This window comes from Siphateles boraxobius, unplaced genomic scaffold, assembly GCF_051911475.1.
Source record: "Siphateles boraxobius isolate OS27281-9 unplaced genomic scaffold, OSU_SipBor_1 6, whole genome shotgun sequence".
Taxonomy (NCBI): domain Eukaryota; kingdom Metazoa; phylum Chordata; class Actinopteri; order Cypriniformes; family Leuciscidae; genus Siphateles; species Siphateles boraxobius.
In genome coordinates, this window is record NW_027509186.1 from 39,655,924 (window position 1) to 39,665,967 (window position 10,044).

The window sequence follows — 10,044 nt, forward strand, 5'->3', positions numbered from 1 at the left end:
AAGTCCCTTTTTTCCTCCGCCCCGATCTTACGAACTCCTGATATCTCTAGACAGTTCATTGTTGAAGTTGATGCATCAGAGGTGGGCGTTGGAGCTATTCTCTCCCAACGCTCATCTTCTGATGAGAAGGTTCATCCCTGCGCCTACTATTCGCATCGTCTTTCGCCCGCCGAACGAAATTATGATGTTGGCAATCGCGAGTTATTGGCCATCCGTTTAGCTCTCGGAGAGTGGCGTCACTGGCTTGAGGGTGCCTCAGTCCCGTTCGTTGTCTGGACGGACCATAGAAATTTAGAGTACATTCGTTCCGCGAAGAGGCTCTGCGCTCGTCAGGCTCGTTGGGCACTTTTCTTTACGCGTTTCGATTTTTCCATCTCCTTCCGCCCCGGGTCTAAGAACCTGAAGCCTGATGCTCTTTCGCGACAGTTTGCTTCCCCAGAGGTTGTTCCCAATAAGGAGGAGATCCTTCCTCAGGGCGTGGTGGTGGGCGCAGCTGTCTGGGGAATAGAACGTTTGGTCAAGCGCTCTCTGGCCCACGCCGTTACTCCTCGTCTTTGTCCTAAGGGTCTTTTGTACGTTCCTCCTTCTGCTCGTCTCGCGGTCTTTCAGTGGGGCCATTCATCCAAACTGTTTGCCCATCCCGGCGTTAGGGGCACGCTCGCCGCGGTCCGCCAAAGGTTCTGGTGGCCCTCTCGTGAGCGCGACATTCGCCGTTTCGTCGCTTCGTGTGCCGTTTGCGCTCAGACTAAATCTGGTAATTCTCCCCCGGCCGGGTTGCTGCGTCCCCTTCCGTTACCGTCTCGCCCATGGTCTCACGTCGCCATGGACTTTATCACGGGTCTCCCCTCCTCTGAGGGGAACACCGTGATACTTACTGTCGTTGATCGTTTTTCTAAGACCGCCCGCTTTATTCCTTTACCTAAACTCCCGTCTGCTAGGGAGACCGCCCAGATTGTCGTCGACAAGATCTTTAAGATACATGGTCTTCCCTCCGACGTCGTTTCCGATAGGGGTCCCCAGTTCTCTTCCCTGTTCTGGAGGGAGTTTTGTCGCCTTATTGGAGCGTCGGCTAGTCTCTCCTCCGGTTTTCACCCACAGACCAATGGCCAAGCCGAACGAGCAAACCAGATAATCGGTCGCATTCTCCGTAGCCTCGCTTTCCGCAATCCGGCTTCCTGGTCAGAGCAGCTCCCCTGGGCGGAGTACGCACTTAATTCCGCTCCGTCTTCTGCCACTGGTCTATCCCCTTTTCAGTGTTGTCTCGGCTACCAGCCTCCGCTTTTTTCGTCACAAGATACAGACTCTAAGATGCCGTCGGTACAAGCCTTCATTCAACGTGCTAAGCGTACTTGGAGAGGGGTCAGGTCTGCTCTATTGAAGTCTCGTGCTCGCACCCGGCGGGCCGCTAATAGACGTCGTGTCAAAAGCCCCCGTTATTCCGTTGGGCAGAGGGTTTGGCTGTCTACCCTTAATCTTCCTCTCCAATCCTCTTCGCGTAAACTGGCCCCTAAATTCATCGGGCCTTTCCGCGTCCTTAAGATACTCAGTCCTGTCTCAGTCAGACTCAAATTGTCTGCCAATCTTCGACGCGTTCACCCGGTTTTTCACGTATCATGTATTAAACCCGTTACTCGTGTTCCTCCCCGTCCTGTCACTACCCCTATCCGTGTTGAAGGCGCTCCCATCTACAGGGTTCGCAAACTTCTCGACGTGCGCCCCCGGGGTCGGGGTCATCAGTTTCTGGTTGATTGGGAAGGATACGGTCCTGAGGAGAGAAGTTGGATTCCTTCCCGGGACGTCGTGGACCGCTCGTTGATCGATGACTTCTACCGCTCCCGCCAGTCCTCCTCCTCCGTTGCGCCAGGAGGCGCTCCTTGAGGGGGGGGGTACTGTCATGATCCCGGTATCCTCCTCTTACACTCTACCACCCTCTCCTGGTCACACTCTTTATTACATCCATTTACACACACACATTCCCATTCATTATCTCTGCCGCTCTCAGCTGTCTCTCATCACCTCATCACTCTCCCTCTTCTCCTCCCCAGCTGGTTCCCTCTTTCTCTGATTAGACTCTCTATTTCTAGTCTTCCCTGTCCTTTGTTCTTTGTCAGATTATTGCCATAGGTTACGTACCTGTGTACCTGCTGAACCAAGCCCTGTCGTGTCGTGTCCTGTCTGGTGCGTGCCTCAATCTGTCTACCGTGTTACCTCGTCTCTGCTTTGTTACTTCTTCAGCTAACGTGAGTGGTCAAGGATTGGCGTTCCCGTGCTCTCTACGGACCCAGCCTGTCTCATCCTCCGGGGATTTCCCGTTGCCGGTCCTGACCGTACATTTCTGTTCTATTACTGAGAGACTTTCCGTTTTCCTTTGGATGAGACTTTCTTCAGTTGGATTTATTCGCCTTATGTGCCACCTGTGTTATTTTGCCTGAACTAATAAACTTTGTCAAACTGCCCTTTGCTTTTGGGTCCTCTCTCCTACACGTGACAATAACATTACCTAAAAAAAAAACCTTTTATTTTTTACACTCATATTTTGAGTCTGTAAAAAAGCACCAGTGCTAAAGTTTTCTATGTTTCCTAATCATTTAACAACATGTATTCTTTACTTCAATGAGCTCATTGTTTCTGCCTTAACTTAATATATTGTTTAACAATGAAACTGAATGAAAATTAATTGAATTGCATTACAGTCACCCCTGATAACAGATCACTCTAAATTGTAATTTAGACACATGCATTTTCTGTAAAGCTCATTTGAAACGATATGTAACTCGTATGTAACATGAAACTATTTCTCATGTCTGTGAGGCAAGTAGGCCTATCCTATAAGCTGAGTTTTGGTTTATATGTGACGCGCTCCAGTTCTTGTAGTCGAAGGCTGATAAACGTTCTACTCTCGAGTGTATTCTGTGCGCTTTTAAGTGCAGATTTACCGTGTTGCCGGTCTTGGCAGCAAATATCTTGTCGAAAATATTGCATTGTGTGCTTATGGCATCGAGTCGGGTACATGGGTACACTTTTGATCATTTTTACATATTTTCTATCTATCTGGGTTGGACGCTTACACACACACATACACACACACTACAGCCTCACGTGCGACGAGGCAGAGGCACGTCTCTGGGCAGCCAGGTAAACTAGTGTTTTTCCGCCGCAGCCAATCATGCTGCATGTTTGTTTCACTGACATTGACGAGATTAACCACTTAGGTACTGAAACTTGGTACCGAAAAATAAGACATGTTTCGGTACTCGGTAGTATCGAGGCAATTTGGTCGGTACCTAAAAAGTACCGAACTCGGTACCCAGCCCTAGTCACGTCTAGGGCTGCAACAACTAATCGATAAAATCGATTATAATCGATTATGAAAATCGTTGTCAACGAATGTCATTATCGATTAGTTGGTCTGCTTACGTCACGGGGAGCGTTTACTGGTACGCACACACACGCAAGGTCTCTCTCCCTCAGGCGCTCTGCCGAGCGCGCGCGCTACACGGTTTGGAGCAGTCTCTTCTGTCTCGCATGCGCGCTCTTGCTTGCGCGCTCTAGATTTCGAGAGTTTGAACTAATTCGCGGGCATCAGGGAGCCGCAATCAATATGCGGGAGACTCCCGGGACTTCCGGGATGTCTGTATTTTGTCTCGAGCATCAGGTTGTGCAATCAGTTCGCTTGCAACGTAAGTGATGGATTAAAATAGCGCTACCGCAGAAATAGGTTAAATTAAAACGGTGTTTACAAAGTGAAGCACTAAATATAAAGGCAGTTAATAACAGCAGCAGTAAAATATTGTTTTTTAGTCACTGTACTCAGTGGTTTTCAGCAAATGCTTGTGCACTAATGCATAATTTCTCCTGTCCTTTACTCAAGCCTGTTAGCTTGCTGGGTAACGTTACCTCCATTCCGTTCTCTTTTTATAGCATTTGTCTACTAATTTTTAATTGTTTTTCAAACGCGATCTACTGCGGCTCTACATTCACACAATTGTTTTCAGTCTTTCTATATTTATTTAATCAATTTATCCTTATATTATATTCTTTTATATATTATATATATAATATATATTATATTCTTTATCCTTATATTCCTTATATATAATTAATTTTAAATAAAAATTAAATGAATTATATATTTTAGATGTTTTTAGTTCAGATATTCACATCTGAACAACATGTCTGTGTAAATTTGTTTTAACAAAAATTGTGTTAAAACATAATATGTTGGATATCATTTTTTTTAACAATAATCATGTTTGTCAACTTGCCATCAGCAATTATCAATAAAAACAATGCAAATATTGATATTAGTAAAACTCAATGTGTGGCTTTTGCACTTTTTAAAGTACACTTTTACACATAAATACCCTGATTTACGGTTTTATTTAGTTATAATAAATAAAAAAATCGAATTTAATTTCTATCCGATTAATCGATTAATCGAAAAAATAATCGTCCGATTAATCGATTATCAAAATAATCGTTAGTTGCAGCCCTAGTCACGTCACATAGTGGTCTATTTTCAGTTCAAAATGGCGAAAATAGACAAAAGTTTATTAGTTTGCCTGATTATTTTTGTGATTCGTTTAACATTTATGTTAGAGTTGATCTCTAGCCTTACGTGCCAACATTTTCCATTGTTCGTACATGGAAATAATCTTTCTTTCTTTCTTCTGAATTTCATCTTTTTGAAATGCAAGCATTTTTTCTGTGGGATTTCGTGGACGAACAGAACGTCGGGGACCTTGAGATTCTGCTAAATCTTCTCGGAGTTTACTTTTAAGTTCACTCAAAGATTGTTCTTTAGCCTCAATTGTCACTATTATCTGTTGTCGCTTTAAACTCTCTGTTGATGTTTGATACTCATTATTAATGGTTTCAATATCATGTTGGAGACTATTAATCAGCCCTTCACATTCAACATTATCAAAGGAACAATTCGACTCAATCATTTTAAAATTACCAGATTAACACACACAGTAATAAAAATGTTCAGCACAGTTAAAACGTTATTCAAATTTCCAAACAATAATCATGAAGCCTCAAACATTAATATCAAGTGTTTTTGTGTTTTTAAAACAACCCTTTGTAGAGACAAATATTTCCTTTAAAACTTGTGTGTATATATATATATATATATTAGGGCTGTCAATCGATTACATTTTTTAATCTAATTAATTACATACTCTGTAATTAATTAATCTAAATTAATCGCATACACAATCTTACAATGTTTACATGGTACAATTTCTGGTAAGCTACGTATTTATTATTATTGCTTGACACAAATTTCACGATTTCAATTTAATTTAATTATTGTGATTTGATGCAATATTGACTCATTTGGATAAATATTAGGTACACAAGATAGGCATTCATTTTTCTCAAGAAAAAAAAAATCTCACCCAATGCTGTAAAAATACAGAGAGCCATATCAGCTGGTAGTATTTAAGGTTAAAAAATAGCTCAAATTAAATATAATGCGTGTTTATTACAAATAACAACTTTGATATAAGTAAAAATATAATACATACGTAATATACTATTAGGCATACATTTTGAAAAATACTCTATAGCTCTTTTTTATAGCCAACTATAACATGCTATATGGTCATGAAATGGCTTTCCTGAGGAAACTTAGGGCTAAATGTTATGTGACATAATTGTTCTCCAGCTGTTTTATTGACCTCTTTTCGCGGTTGAAAAACACTGATTGATCGAGGAATATACATTTCGGTAAGTTTTAGGCTGCCCTACTGTATCTTTCAACATTGGTCATTCGTGTTTATTTACTATTAGCTAGAGATGATCGGCTCATGTGCCGGTATAGGGATCTGTCATGTCACATTTACAAGCGCCAAAATTGTATTGTTTGATTTTCGTAATAAAATTAACAGAATCTGAGAGCTGAGATTTTTTTAATATCATAAGTAACGTGCTCTGTCTTGTCTGTTTCCGTGTCCTCTCTTTGGTGCGCGATTTTTCTGTGCGTGAGAAAATGGTTGTGTGACGTGAGAGCGCGTGAAAAGTTACAACACACACACACACACAAGCGCGCTTTCTCTCAGACACACTCACCGACTCACGCACACACTCCTGGATGCTTTGCATTGATGTGGTACTTTAGAGTTTGACGAACTCTGTTTGTTATAAGTAAATGTTCCAAACAATGACCCAAGCTGCGCGTTCTTGTCTCCCTCCTTCTTTTTACACGAATGCTAGAACGGCTCCGCAAAGGTCAAAACGGAATGGATTAATCTGCGTTATTTTTTTTAACGCGTTATTTCTTCTCAGATTAATTAATCGAAATTAACGCGTTATTTTGACAGCCCTAATATATATATATATATATATATATATATATATATATATATATATATATATATATATATATCACTTCAAACACAATAAATTATTTGGTCTTTCAAAATGCTTTAAACATTTCAAACCCTTGTTTTAAGCTTAATGCAGACCTGCCAACCTGTACGCATTTTGCGTAGCGGGTACGCATTTTGACCTCAAAGTACGGTGGTACGATTTGTCACTCTAAACTACGCAAAAACCTGGTGACGCTTCTGTGCACGCGCAGTCCTCAAATCAAGCAACAGCAAAAGAAGCGGAGTTCGACCAATCATAGCGCTGGGTTCATTCCCCAAATACCAAGCGGGGATGATTGACAGATGCGTAAGGCCTATCACTAAAAAGAGACTGAAAATCGGCAGCAAGACCGATCCTCTTCCACTCCCGCGGCCCGACGTCTGACTGAGTTTATAAGCGAGGACAGTACAGTAGTCACAGCACTTCTGACTCCTGAAGGTAAACGGGCTGGGGTGGATGTGGAAAGTTGAAATATTGTTTTTAGTTAACTTAATCTGGATTCGATGATCATACGGGAGTGATCGCATGGATTAAAATACTCCTTCATTCATGGTCACTCAGATAAGAGGAAAACATCATTCAGCCATGCAAATTATAAAATGCTTAAGTATGCATTTTAAATCTAAATGAACAATAAATCTAAATAAAATTAAAATCGCTATGGCATAGTGATTATGAAAGTTTTGTAATTTGTGGATTACTGATAAGCACGTGTCTGGAGAAACAGGCGTTTATTTATTCATTCTAAGTGCTGAGAAACGTAGTCTGCATGTGTTATGTTATTGTGTTAATAATAACTAAAGTAACTAATTATGTTACATAATTATTTTGTATGGATACTAGCGTATTAGTTACTTATGGATTAAAAAGTACCGTTGTATCAGTGCTGTGCGAGCTCTCCCTCACAAGCACAGACCGCGCGCACAGAGAGAGAAGATAATTGTAAATTGACGGGCTAAGTTTAAATTTTGTTTTAGGTTGTGTTTTTTTCTGTCAACATGTCAGAAAGCATTTTGTATTATCCATCCGTGTTTTTAAAATTCGTTAAAAGACAGACGTTTTACTGTTAACACAGCCCCATATTTCGGATTCATCTAAACTTATATACTTGATATTCTTTTTAGAATAAGTGATTCGTTTTGCTATTATTGGACTCCTGTCTATTCATTGTCAACTATTTTCTATAAATATGTTCGTATTGGCTAACGTTTATTCAGCTAATGCGTGTCCTGTTTATAATGTGCAATGTTCAAATGCAAAAACAGCACGTCACAAATAAAAGTCCTTTTTTCTGTGTGATTTAGTATCATATTTGGATATCGGAATAATAAATTAAGTAGCCTATCTAAAATGTGCACATCTATTTGTTGTTTTTTTTACTGTTTTCTAGGGGTTTCTTTATTTTAGACTGGTTATTAATCATGAATAAATAATGCCCCCCCCCCCCCCCCCTGATGATAAATATAAAAATATTTTCAAGGTTGGCAGGTCTGTTAATGTCTTTTTACTGCTTTAGAAGTGCGTCGAAGGATAAATGTCACCTGAAGAAGAACACAGTCTTTCTCAATCCATAGTGTAAGTTTAATCCTCGTTTTCAGCCATAGTTATCCATAAACGAACCACATTTGACCATCGGAAATCGACCTGCTGCCCGTGAACATCCAGTTCTCACAGACCCGTCGGCATGGACACCAGTCATTAACACAGCAGACTCGAACGACGAATGGCCAAGCTCTTACTGTAGCTACCCCACTGCAATGATGGTCAAGTACTCCTTAAACTGATGTTTCCATTAGCGTTTTATTCGTGACACTCATGGAGACACCGTAAGAGCTACAGCAAAACAAACAATACAAACAAACACTATCACTCAAACCCTTTAACCAACATCACAATAAAACGATACAATTACAAAAATGTGACCGGTCACGGAAACTAGGGACACAAGTCGGTTCTGGGGCATTTTGAGTTATTCATAGATTCTGAAAGTGTAATCTCCAAGCTTTCCAACGATGTGTAACATGTGGAAATCTGATAATATTTGGAGAAGTTGTGGCCATTTTAAAGTAGGCACTTAAAAAAGCTCAAAGATGAGAAAACGACCTCTAAAGATTGTGCAGTTCTCACCTGTCTCTGCTGCTGGGGATGACAATAGGGCTCATTTACATCTCATTTAGATAAGCCATACCCCCTGTAAAGCTCCTCCATGTGCTTTACAGCTTTTTTTGCACTTCGAATGAGTGCACTTCTGCCGCACTAGGCGAAAAACAATTGTGCTGCCCCTCTATTTGCAACGTACCAGCAACAACACACAAAGACCAATATGCTGTTTAGCCTACATATAACGCAAAACCAGCAACAACACAGAAAGACCAATATGCCATATACATATAACGCAAAACCAGCAACAACACAAAAAGACCAATATGCCATATACATATAACGCAAAACCAGCAACAACACACAAAGACCAGTAAGCCATATAGGCCTACATACAACGCAAATAGTGCGCAACGCTCGTGTGCCCAAAATGTCAACAATATTAAAGTTTATGCAGGAGGCAAATGCCTGCTGGCATTTTTCTTTAAGCAGTCATTTCTGGAATTTTCCAAATAATCACATTTCACCTCCTCAAATTACTGTTGCAAATCTCTTTACACCACTTTCTTATGTGCGTATACACACACAAATGAAATGTCCGCAAGCACATTATATCATCAGCAGCTTCAGCATCTTAAATAACGACTAAAGAGCAAATGAAGCTTAACTTACATTTCAGAAACACGCACTGCAGGCCTTCATCGCAGCAAGGGTCTTAACTGCATCATCTATTTCGATTCTCTGTGCCAGTTCATGTTCTATGGAGATTGTTGCCAGTCCATTAACTCTGTTCCCTGTTCACAAAACGTTCCGCATTCAAAGCAATCGGGATGTCACATATGAAACAGCCAGCCACCGCTGTCAGCGAGCCGAGCCGCCGTATTCAAGCACTGAGGGCGCGCGCGCCGCACCCATACCTCCGGTTCAGTTTCCCGAGCCCACGAAGTGCGGCGAAAACATTTTCGGTGTAACTGCCAGACGGTTCAGCTCGTCTGCGACAATCTTTGCGGCATCCATCTTCATTGAATTTTGATATCAGATAGAGCCGGCCCGAGCACAGCATAATAAGTAGCCATGCGGTTCACTTGGAGGGCGGGGGCAAAAGCGCCGCGTTATTCAGTATGGAAATACACACAGACAATGACACGCCACGCCCCCACTGCATGCTAGAATCTCCGAAAACAAGCCGATTTCAACCTCAAAATGTAAGCTTTTAAATATACCAATACTGCTATCTCAAACATTGAGAGGCTTCTTCGTGATTTCAATGAACAGATTCTCCAAAAAATTGAAAATCACCAATTTTGAAAAAAAAACTCTTCTTTCTCATTTTGCTCGAAAGTTGTGCTGCCGACTTGTGTCCCTGGTTTCTGTGACGGGTCACATATATTTTTTTACAGTGCATGAGGGTGAGTAAATACTGACAGAATTTTCATTTTTGGGTGAACTATCCCTTTAAGTAGGCATCTATTTTTTATTAAGTATTTATTTTGTATTAATACATAACCTCACTGTATTCATTTATAATGTATCATTATTGCGTGGCATTTGTGTCAATAATCGTCAAGC

At 41.0% G+C, this 10,044-nt stretch overlaps 3 protein-coding genes across 3 annotated transcripts in view; all 3 read left to right on the top strand.

Moving 5' to 3' along the window:
• Positions 1-10,044, top strand: part of LOC143715491 (uncharacterized) — a 659,702-nt gene that overhangs the window by 172,671 nt on the left and 476,987 nt on the right. The gene's annotated exons all lie outside the window — the stretch shown is intronic.
• LOC143715483 (uncharacterized) overlaps positions 1-10,044 on the top strand; it is a 349,601-nt gene that overhangs the window by 137,940 nt on the left and 201,617 nt on the right. The gene's annotated exons all lie outside the window — the stretch shown is intronic.
• The window catches only part of LOC143715461 (uncharacterized), a 272,811-nt gene that overhangs the window by 106,018 nt on the left and 156,749 nt on the right, over positions 1-10,044 (top strand). The window lies entirely within an intron of this gene.